At 42.4% G+C, this 24,595-nt stretch overlaps 1 long non-coding RNA gene across 1 annotated transcript; it reads right to left on the reverse strand.

Moving 5' to 3' along the window:
* Window positions 1–241: 241 nt before the first annotated feature.
* On the reverse strand, window positions 242–8,477 carry LOC139706050 (uncharacterized). The gene is made up of 3 exons (XR_011707769.1): window positions 8,247–8,477; window positions 2,241–2,504; window positions 242–1,899 (listed from the first exon to the last, which is right to left on the reverse strand). It is a non-coding gene; the product is annotated as an uncharacterized lncRNA (long non-coding RNA).
* Between the last annotated feature and the right edge of the window lie 16,118 nt (window positions 8,478–24,595).

Consider the following 24,595-nt stretch of genomic DNA (forward strand, 5'->3'; position numbering starts at 1 on the left):
TTTAAAGCGGGAGATGGAAACTTTATTCACCAGCTGGTAGTCCAGATCCACCATCCAAGGGATAGGTAGGCTGCAAGTCTATACCCTTCAACCCCCACCCGGGGTATGAGTACACTTTTTGTAGTCCAAAACCACATTAAAGAATAAGTGGCTGTTTGTATAATTCAAAACCATAAACAAATGTCATGAGATCTAAAATCATAAGCAGAATGAAAAACACATTTTTAGTGACAACACAAAGTAATTTTAAATTCTTTTATTTATCAATTTAGGAAAACACATTTAATGTTTAAGTATGTTACCCTATAAAATTTAGGAGTCAAGAGTACTTGATGTTATATTTAGCAGTTAACATTTTAACTTTGTAAGCCAATTAGATGTCTCTAACAAACTTATTTAAAATTAATTCTATATATGTTAAATAAAATTTACTTATTTTTAAAATCAAAGATATCACAGAAGTGCACTGAACAGTATCAGTTTTTTTTTTTCAATTGAGGAAAAATCCTAGAAACAATGGATAGTAGACATTTTATAGACATTCACATTTTTTCAACAACTGTTTGATGACCTAGAAACGAAACTGCATTGGTAACTTTAAAGACAATATTACTACTTCTTGTTGTTGTTTGTTCACCCAGCATGGACAAAAATGTCATGTACATGGTAAAGAATGGTTACTAATATCTAGATAATCAATCTTTGACAGAACACACTGTCCAAGAAAAATGGGAACCAAAAAGAAAACACTTTTACATTGTATAAGAATTGACATTTTGTGTTGCCAAACATGCTATGCTAAGCAACTGTTGATGGGTAGAGGTGGAGATTTCCCTGGGAGAAGCATTTCTTACATGATGTGGAGTCTCAGGGCAAAATGGAGTCTGACTGGTTATTATCCATATAGCCTGGCCCATTACAATATAATTACATGACCAGAATAACTCTATATCATGTGCAACCAGAAGAATGAGAATTTGTACTTCATTTATGTATGATGTGTCAAGATGAATTCCACTTTCACATATAACTAATTAAAACAAATAAAAGTAAATGTTCTTGGGCACACTAAATTAAACAACAACAACAACAACAACAAAATAACTACTAAAGATATTTTCACAGGATATTTAAGTGACCATGGACTCTATATGCTGTGTCTAAGGGCCAGAAGGATTGGTTAACCCTCCTTCTAGAGAATCCACTATCCTGTCTGTACAGGAAGGGGAAGCTTGGTATGCAAGTTGCTAGAGAGATTTCATCTACAGCTGTTAAGTCAAGGGCTGCAAGAAGTGTCTAATCCTGCAGAATTGGTAGAATCACTGAAAATTGTGTAAAAACTTACTGCCAGTGTCTATTCTCTACACCAGTCACTGGTATACACTGTGGTCCATCAGAGTGCCATGTGTGGCGTGGATAGCATTTTATGTTATTGGTAGACTTCTTTATTTTCTAACTTTTGAAATTATATATATATATATATATATATATATATATATATATATTCAAAATCACTAAATCAAGAGAGTTAAAATTGTTATTACCTAATTTATTACCTATAATGAAAATGACAAAATCAGAATGTGTCTCTGATTAATTAAACCTTAGTAAGAACCATTAAAAACAACAGTAGCAGCAATATACATGCACGGGCACATCCAAAACAAATGGCCACTTACACAGGTCGTGTTTTATCTCCAAATTTGCAAACCTGATGTTTTAATTTTGAGGTCTGGGAGGAAAAAAATTAAATTTTGGCCTCCTCATGATTGATTCTACTTCAGATAGGCCAAGTCTTCCGTCAGGTTCTCAGTCAGCATCTCCAGTTCAGCTCTGGCTAGGGTCAGCTCATCTGGCACCTTTTGCAGGACATTGATGTCAGCCAGGTCATTCTTCTATCTGAAATGTAGTTTAGGAATGCAATACACTGATTTGGACAAGGCCACTGTCATCTTCAGGGCTATCTGATGCACAAATCTATGTGACTATTTTCAAATAGCAGCACTGTAGTATGTGATATGTGTTCTTGCTTTTGTAACTCCCTTCCTTCTCTCCATGCCTTCCTTTATTCAGTATCATGATTAAATTTTCAGTTGGAAGGAAGGAAAGACAAAAATCATGAGATGATGCTTTTTCACCAATCCCATGCTCTATGCTACAAAAAGGGACAGATCCCTGCTCTCTGTTCTCATCCTTCATGGAGAAATCCTCATATCACCCTTGCCCCTGCCCACACTCACCTCCTTTCTCCTCTTTCAGGAAGTTGATATCTGCTAGGGTCACTCTAAGATTCTTGCCACTCTCTGACAAGTCCTGGGTCTCTGTGTCCCAAGTCTCTGGTCCCAGGACTGTTTCTGCCCATAGTGCACAGGGCACTACGCTGCCTCTCTCACTGTCATAGCACAGGAAGGGCTGATCATCCAAGCGACCCTGAGCAAAGAACCTTGAGAGCACAGATCCACCTTGACATCTCATTATGAGGTTGTAATGAAGACTGTGGGCTCCTGGGGAAGAAACAACAATGAATGACACTTCTTCCTGGAAATGACTGCATCATCCATGTTCAACCCAAAGCTTCTGCTCTCCTGACCACCCTGCGGATTCAGAAAATGCACATAGACAACTGGACCTGGTGGTGCCCACCTGTAATCCCAGTGACTCAGGAGGCTGAGGCAGGAGGATCACAAATTCAAAGTCAGTCTCAGCAATTTAGTGAGTCTTGGTCTCAACATAAAAAATAAAAAGGGCTGGGGATGTGGCTCAGTGGTAAAGCACTCCTGGGTTTAATCCCCAGTACCAAAAAAGAAAAGAAAAAAAGAAAAAGAAAGAAAGAAAATGCACATGGACAAAAACCAAGAAGAAGAATTTCTTTTTTTTTTTTCCCTGTGGACACAACATCTTTGTTTGTATGTGGTGCTGAGGATCGAACCCGGGCCGCACGCATGCCAGGCGAGCGCGCTACCGCTTGAGCCACATCCCCAGCCCCAAGAATTTCTAATACAACAAAAATAGGACACTAGAGAGGAAGGAGAGAAAAGTGAGGGGTGAAGGGAGGGGAAATGGAGATGGGCAGGCATGTAGGCCAGGGCTCAAGGCCAGGACACAGGCTCCCTAAGAGTACATGTGGGAATCCAGGGCAGAGGCTGGCCTGCAGGGGAAAGGCAGGAGTAGGAGAGCCAGAGGTGCAGAGCAGAGCTTGCCAGAGGCCAGCGAGGGCCCAGGCGGAACCCAGCATGGAAGGAAGGACTCATGGCCAGAGGGCTGCGGAGCACAGGCAGTTGCACGGGAGATGAGAGGAGATTCTGCCTCTGTGCAGGCCCCTCATGGACAAGGTAGAGCTGGAGGGGCCAGAGGGGCTGGAGTTAGTAACCAGAAAGGAGTCTAGAGTAGGATTGTTACCCTATAGAGAAGTGAAAGGTAGACTGAGTCTAAAAGCAAGAGTGGCATAATGGGGAAGCAGGTAGGGAGGTAACTGGTCCCATTATCGTCCCCTGAGGAAGGCAGGCAGCAGTGTTCCCAAAGAACCCTGATATTTTTTTCAACAAAAGGGGGCTGGGAAAACTAAATTGTCACAGGCAAACAAAGGAAGTTGGACCTTCTACTAAACCCATACAAAAATATTAACTCAGGGCTGGGATGTAGCTCAGTGGTAGACTGCTTGCCTAGCATGCACAAAGACAAAGTCCTGGGTTCCATCTCCAGCACTGAAAAAGGAAAAAAGAAAGGCCAAAAGCCAAGCATGGTGGCACACATCTGTGATTCTAGTTATTTGGGAAGCTGAGGTAAGAGGATCACAAGTTTGAGGGCAGCCTCAGCAATTAATTTAGTTAGACCCTGTCTCAAAATATAAAATAAAAAAAGGGCTGGGGATATAGCTCAATGGTAAAGAGACCTGGTTTCTATCCCCAGTACCACCACCACCACCATCAGCACACACACACACACACACACACATAAAGAAAGAAAAAATTTAATGCAACGTGACTCTAAAACCTAAACTTAAAAACTAAAACTAAAAATTCTTAGAAGAAAACATTGGGAATAATCTCCATGACTTAGAGTTTGACCATGCTTTCATAGATAGAAAAATGCACAGACTACAAACAAAAAAAAAAATTGATAAATTGGACTCACCAAAATTAAATATGTCTGTACACAAAGAGGACTCATGCCCAGGTGCAGTGGCACACACCTGTAATCCCAGTGGCTCTCGAGACTGAGACAGGAGGATAGCAACTTCAAAGCCAGCCTTAGCAAAAGTGAGGCCTAAGCAACTCAGTGAGATCCTGTCTCTAAATAAAATACAAAATAGGGCTGGGGATGTGGCTCAGTGATTGACCAGTCCTGAGTTCAATCCCCGGTACCCCCCCAAAAAAACAAGACCCACGAAAAAATGTTCTATTGGGCATGGCTGTAATCCCAGCTACTTGGGAGGCTGAGGCAGGAGGATTGCAGGTTGGACATAAGCCTCAGCAATTTAGTGAGACCCTGTCTCAAAATAAAATTTAAAAAAGCATTGAGGATATAACTCACATGTAGTGTCCCTGGGTTCAACCTCCAGCACCATACACACACAAAAAGCACCCCCCATGGAAATGGTAACCCCTAAAATGGGAAAAACTGTTAGCAAATCACGTGTCTAATGAGAAAGTAATGTTCAGAATATACAAAGATCTGGGGGTGTAGCTTGGTGGTAGAGTGTGTGCTTATCAAGCACAAGACCCCAGGTTCAATTCCCAACACAAACAAACAACAACAACAAAATCCCAGGAGGAAGCTGCTGCTGAGAGAGGCATTACTAGAAGAATACCAGGACTAACTAAGTGGTGAAAACAAGGATTGGGATACGTGGTGTCGAGAACAAGAGCCCTTGAGGTCAAGCAACGAAAAGAGGAGAAAAAAGGTCAAGGAGTGGTAGATCAGGAAACTTTTTCTGGGCTGGGTGGGGAGGGGAGATGGGAGGACAAGAGAGATAAGTGGACAGAGCAAGGATAGGCATGGGGTACAGGTGACTCTGAGAGAAGTTGGGTGGTGGTGACAACAAGGGGGTGCCCTGGATGAAGGCAGATGAGGGTGGCTGTTGTGATTGTAAGGGTCCCACAAGAGGGGGCTTGTGACAGATACAAGTTGGTGAGGGTCCAAAACAGATAGGCAGGGGTTGGGAACAGAGAAAGTTCCCACAGTGGAGAGATGCAGAGGGACAGACACCGTCCAGCACCTGCAGAGTGCAGTGTGGAGGGCTCTCAAGGGTGAGGTTTAGGCCACTGAGAGCGAGGGCCAAGAGCAGGTGCCAGCACTGGAGCGGGAAGGAGGGTGCCATGCTGACAACAGCAGGGAGGTCGCGGTGCCCTGCACTGTGCCAGTGGCTGTCAGCATTAGGGCCCCTGCAATGGGGACGAAGAGAAGACTGACTGGAGCTCAAGCTCCATCAGAAACTTAGGGCCATCTGGCTGGGAGTGCAGCTCAATGGTAGAGCGCTTTCCTAGCATGTATGAGGCCCTGGGTTCCATCCAGCACCACAAAAGGAAAAGAAGGGGGGGAAGGGAAGGAAAGAATTATCACAATTTCAATGTTATTCCACACAGAAAAATTTTCAAAAGTCCTAAAATTCATATGAAACCACAAAAGACCCCAAAGAACCAAAGTAATCTTCACCAAAAAGAACAAAGCTGGCTGGGTGCGGTGGCACATGCCTGTAATCCCAGTGGCTGAGGAAGCTGTGGCAGGAGGATCGTGAGTTCAAAGCCAGCCTCAGCAATTTAGCAAGGCCCTAAGCAACTTAGCGAGACCCTGTCTCAAAAAGGACAGAGAATGTGGCTCAGTGGTTGAGTGCTCCTGGGTTCAATCCCCAATACCAAAAAAGTAAAACAACAAAACTGGAGGTGTCACAATACCAGATTTCAAAATAGATTACAAATCAGCCAGGCATGGTGGCTCATGCCCATAATCACAGTGGCTCAGGAGCCTGAAGCAGGAAAATCACAAGTTCAAAGCCAGTCTCAGCAACTTCTCCAGGCCCTAAGTGGGCCCTTGGTGAGGCCCTATCTCAAAATAAAAATAAAATTAGAAGGGTTAGGGATGTTGCTCAGTAGCTAAGCACCTCTGGGTTCAATCCTCAGTACCAAAAAAAAAAAAAAAAAAGACATACAAGTGACCAACAGATATATGAATAAATGCAAATGCAACTAAAACAAGATAACACTGCACACCTATTAGATTGGTTATTGTCAAAACATGAAAAATCATAAGTGTCAGCAAGAATGGGGAGAAAAGAGATCACTATTGGTGGTGTAATTTAGTAAGTCATTTTGGAAAACAGTACAGGAGGTTCTTCAAAAAGCTAAAAACAGCTGGGCAGAGTGGCACACACCTGTAATCTCATAGATTTGAGAGGCTAAGGCAGGAGAATTGCAATTTCAAGGCCTGTCTGGGCAATTTAGGGAGACCTTGTCTCAAAATAAAAATAAATTTTTAAAAAAAAGGAGAGGAGGGTAGGAATGTCATTCAGTAGTAGAGTACTCCTGGCTTCAATCTTCAGTACCCACACTCTACACACACATATACACACAAATCTAAAAACAGAATTATTCTATGATCCAGCAATCCCACTACTCCTACTACTGCATGTATACCCAAAGGAATTAAGATCAGCATTCATTGCAGCATTATTCACAATAATCAAGACATGGAAACAATCAACAGGTGAATAGATTTTAAAACTTTGGCATTAACCAAGCATGGTGGCAGGCACCTGTAACCCCAGCTTTGTAGGAGGTTGAGATGGGAAGATCACAAGAGCCCAGAATTTCAAGACCAGTCCAGGCAAAATAGTAGAACCTAGTCTCAAAATCAAACAAACAACAACAAAAAAAAAAAAAAAAAAAGCAAAATTGTGGCATACACATACAATAGAATACTATTCAGCCTATAAAAACGGGTAATTTTCCCTTGGGATAACATGGACAAACCTAGAGGAATTAAGTAAAATAAACCAGGCAAGGAAAGAAAAATGCTTTAACCTAAATGTAAAATATTAAAAAGTTGAAACTCAGAAGAAGAAAGTACATAGTGGTTAACAGAGGCTGGATTTGGAGTGTGAGAGTAAATAGAAAAGGAGAGACATTGATCAATGGACACAAAGTTTGTTAGATAGGAGGAGTAAGTTCTGATGTTCTTTCTATAGCACAGCAAGGTGACTCCATTTAAAAATGTGTTCTACTGAGCTATATCCCTAGCTATTTTTATTATTGTATTTTATTTTTTAAGACAGGGCAATACTTAGTTGCCTAGGCTGACCTCGAACTTGCCAACCTCCTTCCTCTGCCTCCTAAGTAGCTGGGATTAGGGGCCTGAGGCACAGTGCCCTGCTGGGAGAAAGGTTTTAAACTGGGAGCTCACAGAGGCAAGAGGAAAATGTCCTTTACAATTCCGGTTTAAAGACTGACCATGTGCTTGCCTAGGGTGTACAAGGACCTAGGTCCAATTCCTAGCACCATCTATATGCACAAATGCTGTGGGGACTTCTCTCTCCTCATTGCTTCCTTACCATAGGCTAAGGAGGGAGAGCTGGAACCCAGGAATGTCTGGTAGCGAATAAGCTCATATTAGGGTAAAGGGGGTGCAAGAGGGGAGAAGACCCCCCTCCCCCCAGGCAGCAGGAGTCCAAGGGACAATGAGGTGGAACTGAGAGAAATCACAGGAAGAATCTCTTGGCCCAGAAAGTCTTCAGCCTCTAATCTCCAGAGCATTGGGTGAAGCCACAGTCCCCACAGCGGCTGTGGCCATGTCCCTACCAGCTCCTGGCAGGAGGAAAGGAAGACCCCCAACTCCAGGTACTGAGGACTCCAGTGACTTCGGATGCCTGTAAACTTTTCCCCAACACGGGTGGGAAGCGATCCCCATGAATATTGCTCAAAGGAGCAACCTGGGAGACAGCCCCGGGAGCTCGCAGCGTCAGAAGTAAAAAATAAAAAAATAAAAGTGCGAAAACCAACCACAGGGCAAAGAAGCGGCAAGGTGCAGCACCGATCTAGGTCGCCCGACAAGGAGGCTGGGGGAAACCTTGAAAAGCGGAGTTGAGATTCGGTGGCAAATGGCTGCGTCCAGTCCAGCACCACACCCCTCCTCCACCCAGGGATCGTGCACCTGAGCGCGTCAGTCAGTCCCGGGGACGCTCAACTCTCGCTGGAACCAGCCCGCAGCCCTGGAATCTCACAGCTTTGAAGGTCCGCAAGAAGCCTACTCACCAACTGCGGCACTCACGGGAGCACAGAGGACAACCAAGGCCGGGAGCAGCCGGACACCACTGAGCCCCATACTGCGCGAGTCTGCCACCCCTTCAGCAAACCGGACCGGTGGCGAAAAACTCAAAGTGCTCTGAAAAACCGCATGAGCAGAGGCTGTGGTTGAGTGAAGGAACACTGACCTCACTCTGTCACTCTGTTGCTTAAGTAGCAGCTGCGCAGAGAGGAGTGTGTAACGCGTTGGGCTTGCCCTCTGACGTACTTTTTAAAGCATTTTTTTTTCTTAAAGAGAGAGAGAATTTTTTTAATATTTATTTTTTTTAATTTTTCGGTGGACACAACAACTTTGTTTTATTTTTATGTAGTGCTGAGGATCGAACCCAGCGCCCCGCGCATGCCAGACGAGCTCGCTACCCCTTGAGTCACATCCCCAGCCCCGTGTCTTTTCTTGACAGGATTCCTGTACATCCTTAGACGTACTTGAGGAACAATGGAGGTGTAGCTCAGTGAGTAGAATGATTACCTCATATGCACAAGGTCCTGAGTTCAATCCCCATGACACCACAAGAGAAAAAAACAAAATGCTAAGGAAGAGTGATGAGGGTAGGCAATCTCACAGCTTCATGCATAGTTGTTGTTTAAAAACCTACCTAATCTTTTTTTCCTTTTTTTCACAAATAAGTATCTTAAGTCTACTGATGGAGACTTTAGGCAATATCTGGACCTTGATCCTGGAGGACCCTGATCCTGGAGGCAAATTATGAGATACAAAGTTCTGAAAGTAGACAGAATCAGAGCAAGTTATCTAAAATGGCCCGTATGCTTTGGAGAACATGAATGCAATTGGCCAAGGCTTGAAGTATCTCTTTCAGCACCACTGCACAAGGTCATCAGTGTCCACACATGAAGCTGAGAAAATATGGACAGATGGAGGACCTGAAAGGGATCTGGAAAGTCAGACCACATGTGCTGAGATTGATGGTGTTCCTGCCCATCCTACAGCTCTGAATCTGTTGTGCAGCAGATCCAAGTGCCACCAAAGATGAAGAGGGCAAGAAGTTTGCATAGTAATGGGGGGCAAGCCAGAAGCCTCAAAAACTAATCTCCTTAAATTATCAAATTAACAGGAAATCTGGGCAGGAGATGGCAGCAGCTATACATTCAAGCCCACCCAGGTCTTCATCCATAACTGATGCTTCTACCAACTCCACTGTGATGGAAATAGCTTGTGAGGCTGCTGCATGTCTACCAGGACAGGAGGCAACTGCCTAAAGAATCAAGAGATTCGAAGTAAGCAACCTCGCCAGACTTTTAGTCTGGTGGCCTCTACCACAGATGGCGGCCTCCACACAGACTCTGTGAATGAAACCAGACCAGCACAAGAAGGTTGCCATTGCTGATCTGTAGCAGAAAATTCTGAAGCTCACAGAACAAGTCAAGATTACACAAACAAGCTGAGTGCAGTAGTGCACAACTGTACTCCCGGCAGCTTGAGAGGCTGAAGTAGGAGGATCATGAGTTCAAAGCCAGCCTCTGCAGAAAGCAAGGTGCTAAGCAACTTAATTTTGAGGCACTGTCTCACCAAGTTGTCCAGACTGCCCTTGAATTTACCATGTCTCTGCCTCCCAAGTAGTTAGGACTACAGGGGTGGGCCACCATGCCTGGCTATTATTAATTATTTTGATCAAGATAATTTATTTTGCACAGGAGGCACTGGAGTCCAGGCCCATTTTTGGAGAGTCTATTTTCATTAATGGAGGTCAGAAGAATGACCTTTGCTGCAGAGTGGGAGAGAAAACCCAACTCCCCTGACACCTGGTCCCAAACCCTTTCCTCTGTGATATCTACTCTCCTTACAGGGCTTCCCAGGTGAGCCAGCTGCAGCACACTCTCATTCTGCTTATCCCCCACACCCCTCCCCCCCAAAAAAAAGACTTTTACTGCTTTAATAATACATATAAGGGCTGGGGTTGTGGCTCTGTGGTAGAGCACTTGCCTTGCATTCATGTTCAATTCTCAGCACCAATATAAATAAATGAATAAGATAAAGGCCCAATAACAACTAAAAAAAAAAAAAAAAAAAACAAGTTGGTTCCAGGGCATTGTGTGATTGCCAGAGAGAAAAAGCTTCAGAGGAGGCCCTGCAGGTTTGGGGCCCCTGATGTGGGCCACTGCCCAAGAACTGGGACTCTATAAAGCTTAAAACAAATGTAAGGAAGTGAAGCAAAGTTCTATATTTCCCATGATGACAACTCCAGACGGTTTTGTTTTTGTTGTTTCTCTTTTATTCTTCTTACTGGGGGTGGAACCTAGGCAGGCTCTACCACTGAGTTTTAATTTTGAGACAATTTTACTAAGTTGCCCAGGCTGGCCTTGAACTTGTGATCCTCCTGCGTACTCCAAAATTGCTGAAATTACAGGTATCTGCCACCAGGCCTAGTTTCCTAAGGTTTTATATATATATATATATATATATATATATATATATATATATATATATATATATATATATATATATTTGTGGTATATTACATGCATATGCCAGGCATATGCATGTAATCCTAGGAGGTGGAGGCAGGAGAATTGTGAGTTCAAAGTCAGCCTCAGTAACTTAGGGAGACCCTGTCTCAAAATAAATCATAAAAAGGGGCTGGGGGTGTGGCTTAATGGTTAAGCACCCCTAGGTTCAATCCCTGATACCAAAAATTTTAAAATAATTTTAAAAATATATTTAGCTGAAATGGTACATGCCAGTAATTTCAACTACTCCAGAGGCTGAGGCAGGAGGAAAGCAAGTTTGAGGCCAGCCTAGGCAGCTCAGCTAGACCTTGTGTCAAAATGAAAACCAAAAAGAACTGGGGCTGTAGCTCAGTGGTAGAACGCATTGGGTTTTGAGTCTCAGCCCAACTGTACCATTGAAGGGTCCCCAGGTCCCCCCTCCAGTTCCCTCATGATAGCACCTGCTTTATCAGTGCTCTGTGCTCCCCAGTTGCTGAACTCCTGGTCACCTTCTCCAGAAATTGAACATGACAATGGACCAGATGGTTGTTCCTGATTTTTCCTCCAAACCCAATTCAAGCTCATCAACAGTGCCAACATTAGGCTGACAATCATGACATGAAAAATCAATCAGGTGGCCATTGCAGAGATCCTAGAGCACAAGGAATCAGAGAGTTCAGCATCACTATTACCCACTTTAAAACATGCACTGGCTGGGAGCTGTTTCATTTGCCTCAGGGCTGTGACCTTCTCCAGAACCTGCAGAAGATTTCCCTGGGGACTTCAGTGCAGAGCCAAGAAGTGGTCCACAAACACTTCTCTTCCTCCAGTCTCAATATTAATAGCACCTACAAGCTTCTGAGTGATGATGGACAGTATACTACCTAGAAGATTCATACCTCAGAGTACCTGCACACCTTGGATTATTAGTATTCAAAAAAAAAAAAAAAAAAAAAAAGAGCTGACAGTAGAGTTGGCTCTCAATTTACTTAAGGAATAACAGATTGGACCCAATGGGCTTCCATCCTTCAATTACCCTTCAGATCACCTCTGTCTAGTGTGTGACTTCAGCTTTAATGATGAACCTGATGGACTTTTATAAAAGCTTGTCTGGACTTTTTAATCACAAGAGACTTAACCAGGGATGTTTCAGGAAACTGAAATAGGATGAGAAGTTGCCTGAGAAAATATTGCCAGATCTCTCATGTTATTTTTCAGTGTTTCCAGCATGCCCTTGGAAAAGAATCCCATTAGTTCACAAACCTTTTCAATTAAAACCTGTGTTGAAAAGATGTTTGGGGCTGGGGATGTGGCTCAAGCGGTAGCGCGCTCGCCTGGCATGCGTGTGGCCCGGGTTCGATCCTCAGCACCACATACAAACAAAGATGTTGTGTCCCCTGAAAACTAAAAAAATAAATATTAAAAAATTCTCTCTCGCTCGCTCTCGCTCTCTCTCTCTCTCAAAAAAAACCAAAAAATGTTTGCACTCATTTCAGCCTGTATTGTTTCCATTCCCTTAGCATAACTTTTTTTTTTTGGTGGTGATGCTGGGGATTGAACCCAGGGCCTTGTCCCAGGGCCTTGTGCATACAAGGCAAGCACTCTACCAACTAAGCTACAACCCCAGCCCTAACATCACATTTTCAAACAGCATTTAAGGACATTCAGTTAGGCTTGTTGGCCAGGCACAATGGTGCAGGCCTGTAATCCCAGCGATTTAAAAGACTGAGGAAAGAGGATGAAAAGTTCAAAGCCAGTCTCAGCAATTTAGTGAGGCCCTAAGCAACTCAGTGAGACCATGTCTCTAAATAAAATACAAAAAAGGGCTCAGGATTGTGGCTCAGTGGTTAAGTGCCCCTGAGTTCAATCCCTGATACCAAAATAAATAAATAAGTCTTGTTTTGAAGTGGTTTTTTTGTTTGTTTGTTTGTTTTGTTTTGTTTTGTTTTGCTTTGAAGACACTTTAAAAACTCAGACATCATGGCATGGGACTAGGGTTGTGGCTCAGTGGTAGAGTGCTTACCTAGCATGTGTGAGGCACTGAGTTCCATCCTTAGCACCCACTGCATAAAAGTATATAAAATATAATCATCATCATCATCATCATCATCATCATCATCATCAGCATCCTCAAGACATGCTTGAGTCCTCCATAGTTAAACATTAAGTATTTAGGAACAATTTCTCTAGACAAGATTTCAGATCATTTGTTTGTGGATTTTTAAAATGTCAACAAGATATGCACGACAATATTTTTTTTTTATATCTTCATTACTTAAGTAACTGAGCAAGAGTATCTCAATAAAAAGTATAAAAAGGCTGGGGATGTAGCTTCATGGTTAAATGGCTAAATGCCCCTGGATTCAATCCCTGGTACCAAAAAAAAAAAAGAAATAAATTGTAGCATTGTGAACACTTTAGAACCATGTTGAAATATGTTATAAAGTAACATAGTAATTTTCTTAAAGCATTCAAATGTTTCGTTTGGTGGCCTAATAAAGTGTATACAAAGAAACTACTTAGCATAGAGGAGATTTTGTTACTTAAATGTAAATATCAAGACTCTGATATATTCTTCATAAATATCCCTTGCTGTACTTCCATGTTCCCTATTATTCTGTTTCTTAAAGAAATTTCAATTGTTTTCTGTTATTTAATCATTGCTATATATTTGCACTTTTTCTATTGCAATAATATATGCCAATATTATTGAAGCTTAGTGTCATCATTATTTGTATTGGAATGTGGCAGTGGCTAAGAAAGCAGATGGGACCTTCCTTTTGTAGATGGGAAACTTTTTTCCTTTGATACTGGGGATTGAGCCCAGAGTCATTTTACCATTGAACTACATCCCCAGCTCTTTTTGGTTTGCTGTTGTTGTTTGAATGGAGTCTCACAGAGTTGCCCAGGCAGGCCTCAAACTTGTGATCATCCTGCCTCAGCCTCCTAAATTGCGGAGATTACAAATCCCACCCCAGTAAGACAGAGATGGAAAATTTTGTGGGAAGACTATAAATGGGCGGTCATTATAATTTCCTAGAACAGCAAGATGACCTGATCCAAAATATTTAGAAAGGGGAATGTAAAAAATTAGAAAAATAACCTGGACCTCTCAGCCATCAAAAATAAAAGTGGTAAAGATGGCAGGGGAAGGGGGTTGTGGCTCAGAAGTAGAGCACTTGCCTAGCATGCAAGAGGCACTGGGTTCAATCCTTAGCACCACATAAAAATAAAATAAAGGTATTGTTTCTACCTATAACTAATATATATAACAGGGGAAGTCTCCTTCAAACAAAATAGTCCATTGGTAATAAACTGATAAGTATTTTCTTTCTTCCTTCCTTTTAAAAAAAAAAAAATCTTTGTTTTAGTTATTTATTTATTTTTTATGTGGTGCTGAGGATCAAACCCAGTGCCTCACATTTGAAAGGCAAGAGCTTTACCACTGAGCCACAACCCCAACCCCTAAACTGGTAAGTATTTTCATACATGAGTTGCAAATATTTAAGATTAATAAATGGCCTTTTAAACCTAAAAGAAAAACAGGATATCCCTGGGGCTCAATCCCCAGTACCCCCAACACACACACATACACACACACACACACACACACACACACTGCAGTTTCTGTTTCAGCAGGTGTGAATAGGACCTGAAAATTACATTTCTAAGTTCTGATGGTTGTGTGTGTACGTGTGTTGCTAGCAGATGGAACCCAGCACTCCATGAAAGCTAGGTAAACACTTAGCCACTGAGCTCATCCCCAGCCCTAGGGGATGCATTTCTAATAACTCCTGGGACCACACATTGAGAGCCACTGCCCTAAACCCATCAGACTTGGTTTTGGATGTCAGAAGAGGACTGGAAGCCTGTGTGGTGGTGCATACCTGTAATCCTGACCACTAGGGAATCTGAAGCAGGGAGACCTCCAGTTGAGGCCAACCTGGGCAACTTATCGAGACCCTATCTCAAATTTTAAAAAATGAAAGGGCTGAAGCTGTACCTCATAGTAGAGTGGTTGACCAGTGTAGGGAGACCAAACTATCAGTTTCCAGAGCCACAATAAGAGTTAGAAGAAGGCTATGAGGCAAAGAAATAGGAGAAGCTATATTGGACCTGGAACATCTTAAATAATGTTGCAAGGATAAAGTGTTGACTTCCTGGGAGTCCAGGAATGGCAGAATACCCAAAAGGGAACACCCTCGGAAGGTGACCCAGAAACAGAGCTTTTCACACAGCCATTTGAGCTCCTGCAGCTCCACAGACTGGATGCTTTATCCTCAGGTCCTCTCACCTTTTGTGACATTGACTTTCAGGCCTTGCTATACTGCCTTTCTACTGTTTGGGGGTGCTGTGGTATTTCCAGAGGAGCTTTGAGAGTTTCTGTTTATTTCTTTGTTTTGTGGTATGCTCTACCAATGAGCTATATCCCCAGCACTTTTTATTTTTTACTTTGAGACAAGGTCTTACTAAGTTGCTCAGGTTGTCCTTGATCTTGTCATTCTTCTGCTTCAGCCTCCTGAATCATTGGAATTACAAGTATGTGCCACTACACCCAGTTTGAGAGTCCTTTTGACACAAAGATGGAGTGCCAGTCTGATGAGTATGAGCAAACTTATAGGAATAACATCATGGGCTCATGGCAGCTGGCTTCAATCACTTGTTCTAGCTGCGCGTGGTAGTGCACACCTGTAAGCCCAGCTACTCAGGAGGCTGAGGCAGGACGATAGCAAGTTCAAGGCCAATCTCAGAAACCTAGCAAGGCCCTAAGCAACTTAGTGAGATCCTGTCTCAAAATAAAAAGTGCTGAGGATGTAGCTCGTGGTGAAGCACCTCTGAGTTCAATCCCCAGAACCAGGGAGGTAACAACCAGGGAGGTAACAACCAGGTATCCTAAAGGAGCACAGCTAGGGCTCTTTTCTGCATTTCACAGGCACTAGAGGGCGCCCTGAGCTTATTGAAGTCACAAGCTCTGTGAGTTTGCTCAAAATTTCCTTCTCTGAACAAACTGCATTCATTTAATAAATTTTTAAAAATTATTCTATCTTATAGTGAGTAAAAGATATGTAAAGAAAGCAAATTCAATTAAAAAGAAAAGTTGAGTAAAAATGTTAGTAAACATCCTTGTTTAATGAATGCTCATTCTTAAACAAATTTCTTTTATCATAATGAAGTTAAAAGAATTCTTTCTATCCAAGTTTTGTTTTGTTTTTGGTGCTGGGAATTGATCCCAGTATTCAACAACTGACTACACCCCCAGTTTTAAAGATTTTAATTTGGGATTTTTTTGGTTTTGTCTTCCTTGGAATTATCTTTTGTTTTATTTTCTCTTTATTCAAAATTCAACAGATTCAAAAAGAAAGTCTCTCTCACTCTTGTTCCATCCCTGACAAGCAGCCACTGATACCAATTTATTCTTGAGTCTTCCAAAGGCATTTTATGTATATGTAAACAAATATAAATGTTTTTGCCTTTTCACACAAACTATAGCAAACTGCATATGCTTTCTTGTACCTTGCTTTTTTCCCCTTACAGGGTAACATGGAAACCATCCCAGGAGGGAATATTAAAAACTGCCTGTGCCCATTTTTTTGTTTGTTGATGCTGGGGATTGAACCCAGGGACTTGTGCATGAGAGGCAAGCACTCTACAAACTGAGCTGTATCTCCAGCCCCTAACCAATGTTTTTTAACCCCTTTGAATTACTTCTTTTTCTTTCTCTATTTCTCCCACATCCTGCTTTTTCAATGCTGGGGATGAATCCAAAGCCTCACACATGCTAGACAAACACTCTACCACAATGATACACCCCCAGCCCCAACTTTTTTTTTTTCTTTTATAAATAATACTACAACATATAATTTTACATAGAGTCATTTTGAAGGTGTGCAAGTATATTTTTTAACACATTCCTGAAGTGGGATGGCTCTCTCACCTATAATATATGAAAGTACCAGCTGGGAGTGGTGGCAAATGCCTATAATCCCAGTGGCTCAGGAGGCTGAGGCTGGAGGATCCTGAGTTCAAAATCAACCTCAGCAACCTAGCAAGGACCTAATCAACTCAGTGAGACCCTATTTCTAAATAAAATACAAAAAGGGCTGGGGATGTGGCTCAGTGGTTGATGCTCCTGGATTCAATCTCTGGTACAAAAAAAAAAAAAAAAAAAGATAAAAAGAAAGGGCCTATATGGGTTCAATTTTTTAAAGTATAAAATTATGTAGAGATACACTTTTTGGATTCATTTGTATGTAGATATTTAAAATCCTGGAAGTGAAGCTAAGCATGAAGGTGCACACCTGTAATCCCAGCTACTCTAGAGGCTGAAGCAGGAGAATGTCAAGTTCAAGACAGCCTGGGCAATTCAGGGAAACTTTGTCTCAAAATAGGCTGAAGATGTGTTTAGTCTTAGAGCACCCCTGGGTTCAATCCCTATTACTGAGGAAATTTTTAAAAAAGAAATTTAGGGGAACTGGTTGTGGGGTAGCTCAGTGGTAGAGGACATTTTTAGCATATTTGAGGCCCTAGGTTTAATCCCCAGAACGAAAAAAAAGCCAACAAATAAATGACACACACACACACACAGCTGTAAAAATATATATAAAGGCATATGAAGTTCAATACATACCCTCAGGGCTGGGGATATAACTTAGTAGTAGACCACTTGCTTAGCATGCATGTGTGAGGCAATGGGTTCAACCCAATAAAAAACATCTTGGGGCTGGGTTTGTGGCTCAGTGGTAGAGCACTTGCCTCCAATGTGTGAGGCACTGGGTTCGATTCTTAGTACCACATATAAATAAAAAATAAAGGCCCATCAACAACTAAAATGAATACATAACCAGATTTTAGAAAAAAGACACATCTTCCACATACACTTTTTTGTAGTTTTTTTTTTTTTTTTGGGGGGGGGGTACTGGGGTTTTAACCTAGGAGCACTTTACTACCAAGCCATACCCCCACCCCTTTCTATTTTTTTAAATCTTGAGACAGGGTCTTGCTAAGCTGCTGAGGCTAGCCTGCAACTTGCAATCCTCTGTCAGCATCCCAAGTCTTCCAGGTGTGTGCCACTGCACGGAGCTCCACAGGCAATACTTTTCTGACTCAGTACAGTATCACTTGAAATGCTCATATATTAGAACTGTGCAAAATGAGGGCTGTCTGCATATGTTTCTATTATTTGCTATATATAATGCATATGGTCATTAATAATAAAAGATGCTATGAATTGATAAATGCAGGTGGTGGCTTCATAAACTTTCTTATAATTCTCTATTCTTTTCTTCCAGAGAGAACTACTTCCTAATAAAATTTGTTTAACAAATTCTAGAAATACAGCAAATTATATAGATTGTGGGGAAAGCTGCTGAGAGGTTTTTTTTAAAAAAAAAAAAAATGAAGAGTTGACAATTCTGAGCATGTGGGTGACCTCGATCAGATTTCTGGGAGGAATGTGAGCTGGAGCCAGAACCAAAAAGTAGATACAGAACCATGAGAGAGGATATACAAGTGTGGGCTTCAGGGGGCAAAGAGGCCTAAGGTGACAAACTTCAAGGGTGGGGGTGGGGTAGGAGAGGTAGGACTGGATTCTGAGCATTCTTCTTTAGCTCTAGTACTTAGAGAATTCCTGAATTCCTGTTTATTTCATTCTTTCCACAATCCTCAGAGAAACCATCTGAATAGGTGTTACAAACCAAAAAATGAATTTCTCCCAAGAGTTCTTGGTGCTTCAGAGAAATCACTTTGGCCTACTTTCTCACAAAAAGACAATCCTATGAAATTCCTAGGGACTAGCCCTCACAAAAAATTTAGATCGCCATTTTGTTTTGTTTTGTTTTTTAATTTTTTTTTAGTTGTCGATGGCCCTTTATTTTATTTATTTTATGTAGTGCTGAAAATCAAACCCAGTGCCTCACACATGCTAGGCAAGTGTTCTGCCACTGAGCTACAAGACGACCCGAGCCCTAGACAACATTTTGGATAATGTGTGAAAGAAAATAAGTAGATTTGACCTTGTAAAGATTTTTTTTTTCCTTTTCTTCTTTGGGTTATGGAGATCAAACACAGGACCTCATGCATGAAAGGGCTCTATCACTGAGCCACATCTCCAGCTCCAAAAGGGGATTTTTTTTTTTTTAACAAAAAGTTCTTTTAAGGCTGGAGACAGCTCAATTGGTAGAGTGCCTGCCTCCCATGCAAGGACCTGGGTTTAATCCCCAGCCCCACAAAAAAAAAAAAAAAAAAAAAAAGTTCATGTAAAAAACATTGGTAATAAAGGGGCTGGGAATGTAGCTCAATGGTAGACCCCTTAGCCAGCATGCAAAAAAAGCTCTGGGTTCAATCCCCAGTACCTCCCCCACCCCAAACACACACAAACACATACACCAGCCAGACACAAAGGAAGTCATATGTACTCTGAGGGTGCATTTATATGAACTACTACTTTATAGCAATAGTCATCAAATCAGTGGCTGCTGCAGGGGGGCTGAATGGCAGTGTGCAAAAGGAACTTTCTAGAAAACATTCTAGGCCCATCTTGAAGGAGCACACCTAAAATCCCTGAGGCTAGGGAGGCTGAGACAGGAGGATCTAGTTCAAAGCTAGCTAGTTCAAAGCTAGCTTCAGCAAAAAAAGCAAGTTGCTAAGCAACTCAGTGAGACCCTGTCTCTAAATACAATACAAAATAGGGCTGGGGGTGTGGCTCAGTGGTTGAGTGCCCCTGAGTTCAATCCCTGGCACCCCACCACTACCAAAAAAAAAAAAATAGGTTCATTTTGGTCACTGCAGGGAAAGCAGGGGTAATTCAGGGAAGGGGACCAGATAGAGCTGGTACATAAGGGTATGTCAGTCCCAGAACTCCCTTTATTTGAATTCAAGTCTAAACACAAGTAAGCAATGTCCTTTTGACAAAATTCTTTTCAGTCTTCCTGAGGGCTAGGAAAAAACACCTAGGGTGAATAAGAATAGTCCCCAGGAGTAGACTGGCCCAGGACACAAGTTCAATGAGTTACCATTGTGTACCCAGACTTCCCCCAGGCCAAAGCTTCTTGCAGCCTCTCACAGTCCTTGCCTGGTTTCCTGTGATCCTGGCTGTGGATGGCAGAACTGCAGGCAGCCTCAGAGCCTGACTGTTGACAAGTGAAGTGAAGAATTACCTCCCAGAGGTCCAAATAAACTTGGCACTTCAGCCTCAGAATTATAAATCCCAATGGACTACAAACCTTATGAGGTCATTCAATTAGTCTTAACACCTAGGATTGGTAAGAATACAGAGAAAGGGGCATTCTGCTGGTGAGGAGGTGAGAAAGGAAACTGTGGAGACTGGAAACTGCTTCCATTGTTTGTAAAGGTAAAGGTAATCTGATAACGTAAATGAGAATACTTCCCACCCCATGGCAATCCACAGTAGGATGTGGCTCCAAAAATAAAAACAGCTGAGGCTAAAATCATGTAAGACTGATTATTATAGTTTTATTTGTACTTCTCTGGTACTGGAGATCAAACCCAGGGGGTTTGTGCATACTAGGTAAGTACTCTACCAATGAGTTACACCCCAACCCTATTGTTTTAATTGCAAAATAAAATCTACATCAAGAGTACAAAGACTGAATAAATTATGATACACCTGCTCTTTAGGATATCATATAGTTATTAAAATGTAGAGCCAGGAATAGTGGCAGATGCCTGTAATCACAGTGGCTCAGGAGGCTGACACAGGAGGATTGCTAATCTGAAGCCAGCCTCAGCAATTTAGCAAGGCCCTAAGCAACTCAATGAGACCTTGTTTAAATAAAATATTAAAAAGGAATTGGGGTGTGGTTCAGTGGTTAAGGACACTGGGTTCAATTCCCTCCTACAAAAAAAAAAAAAAAGTAGAGGGCTGGGGATGTAGCTCACGGTAGACTGGTAGACTACCTGCCTATGTGCAAGGCTTTGGGACTGATCCACAGAATTGAAAAATAAAACAGGGAGAGAGAAGAGAGAAGGGATATTCACCTGTAGCCCCAGCTACTTGAGAGGCCGAGGCAGTACCCCTTGAGCCCAAGAGCTTCTGGCCAGCCTGAGCAACATAGCAAGATCCTGTCTCACAAATGAACAAAAAAACAAATTCAGTTAAACTTTAAAAATCAAATAAACAGGCAGCTGATGCATCTTCAAACAATTATGTGACTGGAATGGAAGTTGGGGCTACTTAGAAAATAGGAAATCAGGGCTGGGGATGTGGCTCAAGCAGTAACGTGTTCGCCTGGCATGCGCGAGGCGCTGGGTTCGATGCTCAGCACCACATAAAAATAAAATAAAGATGTTGTGTCCACCGAAAACTGAAAAATAAATATTAAAAAATTATCTCTCTCTCAAAAAAACAAACAGGAAATCAGGGGAGGGTGCACGGGGCAGGAAAGACGGTGGAATGAGATGGACATCATTACACTAGATACATGTAAGACTGTACATAGGGTGTGACACTATATCATGTACAGCCAGAGAAATAAAAAGTTGTGCTGCAATTGTGTACAATGACTCAAAATGCATTTTGCTGTCATATATACCTAATTAAAATAAATAAATAAATCAAAGAAAATAGAAATCAGGCATGAAAGCAGATTTTTATTTTTATTTTTGTGGTACTAGGGATCAAAGGAGGGGGGGAAGAGCTTTACCACTGAACTACACCACCAACTCTTTTTTCTATTTTATATTTTTGAGACAGGGTCTCCCCAAGTTGTCCAAGCTGGCCTTGAACTTGCGATCCTCATGCCTCAGCCTCCAGGGCCGCTGAGATTACATATGAGATTACAGATGTGTGTGCCACTGTGTCAAGCAAAAGCAGCTTTAAGAAAACAAAAGCAAGGGCTGGGGATGTGGCTCGAGGGGTAGCATGCTCGCCTGGCATGCGTGCGGCCCAGGTTCGATCCTCGGCACCACATACAAACAAAGATGTTGTTTCCACCGAAAACTGAAAAATAAATATTGAAATTTTCTCTCTCTCTCTCTCTCTCTCTCTCTCTCTCTCTCTCTCTCTCTCTCTCTCTCTCTCTCTCTCTTTAAAAAAAAAAAAGCAAGACTAGGCTCAGTGGCACACACCTGTCATCCCAGCAGCTCTGGAGGCTGAGGCAGGAGAATCTCAACTTCAAAGCCAGCCTCAGCAATTTAGCAAGGCGCTAGGCAACTCAGACTCTGCCTCTAAATAAAATACAAAAAACAGTTGTGGATGAGGGGATGATTTAATTATTAATTGTTGGGAAAGTGTCCACTCTCAGCACAGAAGGGGAAAAACCCATAATATTTAATTATTTAATCGGTGCGGAGGAGTCTGCACATAAAACAAACACTCATCATTCCACAGTGATAGAGGAAAAAACTAAACCCGAAGCTGCGGAGTATACCAGGACCAAATAATTTATCTGTCTGCAGAAGAGAGAATATTGTCTCTGACCAAATTTAACCAGATGTCATTGGAGGAAAAGGGAAAGTCCCTCATCTCAAGCAGCTGTGGCCTGCCTGGTGGGAGCCTTCCCAGACGCGCTGTTCTAGGGCAGAGTCCAGTTGTATGGTGGAAAACTGCACATTTAGTGGCGGTGGGCAGCAAGGCAGGGGGCTAGGCCCTGGCCAGGTGTGCGCACAGGTGCCTGCCCTCCCTTGCGCTTGCCCTAGTGCTTGCTAGGGGTGGCTTTTTCAGGAAGTCAGGCCAGTGAGTGCAAGATGTCAAGTATGGGAGGGGGAGAAGGGGGGAGCTTAAACTTCCAAATCTGCTGAATGCCCCAGCCCTGCCAACCCCCGACCTCCATCTTCACAAGAGAGACCTTGCTTCTAGGGAAACTGAGGCCAGGTGACACCCTCAACCTAGGTGTGGGGGTAGAGCTGGGGAGTTCTCAATTGTGTAGAATCCTTTCCTTCCCTGGAACAGTACCCTTCCCCAAACTCTAATCTTTATGGGGTGTTTTGTGAGCATTACCTGGAGCCCAGACAGGGAAGACAGGGGAAATGGAGGTTGAGTCTGAGAGATAGATGATAAGGTAGGGTTTCTCTGAGACTGGTTGCCTCTTATAAGTAGATTGCCCTGAATCCTCTTCCCCATCCATACTTGAAACTTAAATTCAACTCTATCATCAATTAGTTCAGTATGGCAGGAGATGAACAGAGAAAAAGTGAATTTTATATTCAATTGATTGTTTTGACATCTACTTAGTGATCAACTACTTTCTCCTTGGCACCAGGGATGCAAAGATGGTTAAGGTCTGATCTTAAAAGACATCCATTCTGGTAAAAGAGAAATGTTAATCATATCTATAAAGTGGGTGCAGTGGTGCATGCCTATGAATCCTAACTGCTTCAGAAGCTGAGGCAGGAGGATCCCAAGTTTGAGGTCAGCCTGGAAATTTAGATCCTGTCTCAAAATAAAAATGTAAAGGGGCTGGGGAGATAGCTCAGTGTTAGAGCACTGGCCTAGGATGTGCAAGGCCCTGAATTCCATCCCTACTACCACACATACACACAAAGTTATAGCTGGCTATTGCATCCCAAAGGAAGGGATGAATTCCACCTTGGGAGGTGCAGGAAAATCTAAGACAGATGGCTGACATTCAGTGTTGAAAGATAAGCAAACCAGAGTTGAGAGGTCTATCCAGGCAACTGGCACAGCCAGTAAATTCTGGGAACCACAGAGAGATATATAAAACTGAGGGTTGAAGGGAGCACAAATTGATTGGTAGAGCACTTGTGTATATTGTTGTTTTCTAGTTATTTACTACCAAGCTATTGAATCAGCAGTATCCACCCAAGGAGTTTTAAGTTTCCTGGATTACAGATGAGAAAAAGAAGCTTAAATGTTTGTAATTGCCCTAAATTCCCACTACTGATATGTTACAGAGTGAGGGATGTCAATCTAGTTCTTTCTGATAACAAACCCTAGGCCAGTGACATTTCCCACATAAGCCAGGCAAAGGGATTTATAGTTTGGGGAGGCATAGGGGAGGGTCTCATTGAAGAATCCCTGGCTGGGCAGTAAAGTGATTGGACTTGTCTTTGAGAAAGACCACTTGAACACCTGTGTGGAGGAAGGCTGCAAGGGAAAGAAGAGAGTATTGACGGAGTCCAGAGGTACATAGGCTTCTCCAGGTGATACTTTTTTTTTTTTTTTTTTTGGTACCAGGAATTACACCCAGGGGCACTTCAGCACTGAGCAATATCCCCAGTTCTTTTATTTTTTATTTTGAGATAGGGTCTCACTAAATTGCTGCGGCTAGCTTTGAGCTTGTAATCCTGCTCAGCCTCCCAAGTCCCATGCCTGGTTCAGGCAATACTTGCAGAGTAAGCAGAAAGAAGGGCTGAGGAAGGACTCCTTAAATCCCATATAGTCACTTTTCACACACTGGAACCAGTCAAGGAGACCAGGAGTGCAGTCAGTTTTAAAGCAGGAGAGTGACAAGAAGAAGAGAAATTTTGGGTCATGGTACCTCACACCACCTCACAAAGGCTGAAAAGAGCTAGCAGTGGCTTTGGCCATTAGGAAATAGCTATGGGCCTCAGCCAGTTGAGCACGCTGAGGTGGGGGCAAAAGCAAGATTAGGTGAGACAGAAATTTACTAAGTGAAGCCAGGTGCAGTGGCACATGTCTATAATCCCAGTGACTTGGAGAGGCTGAGGCACAAGAATCATGGGTTCAAAGACAGCCTCAGCAACAGTGAGGTGCTGAGCAACTCATTGAGACCCTGTCTTTCAATAAAAATACAAAAAAAAAAAAAATAGGATGGGGATGTGGCTCAGTGGTTTAATGCCCCTGAGTTCAATCCCCAATACAAAAAAAAAAAAAAAAAATTACTAAGTGAATAAAAAGTTGCATAACAATAAAT

Source organism: Marmota flaviventris, chromosome 6 (assembly GCF_047511675.1).
Source record: "Marmota flaviventris isolate mMarFla1 chromosome 6, mMarFla1.hap1, whole genome shotgun sequence".
Taxonomy (NCBI): Eukaryota; Metazoa; Chordata; class Mammalia; order Rodentia; family Sciuridae; genus Marmota; species Marmota flaviventris.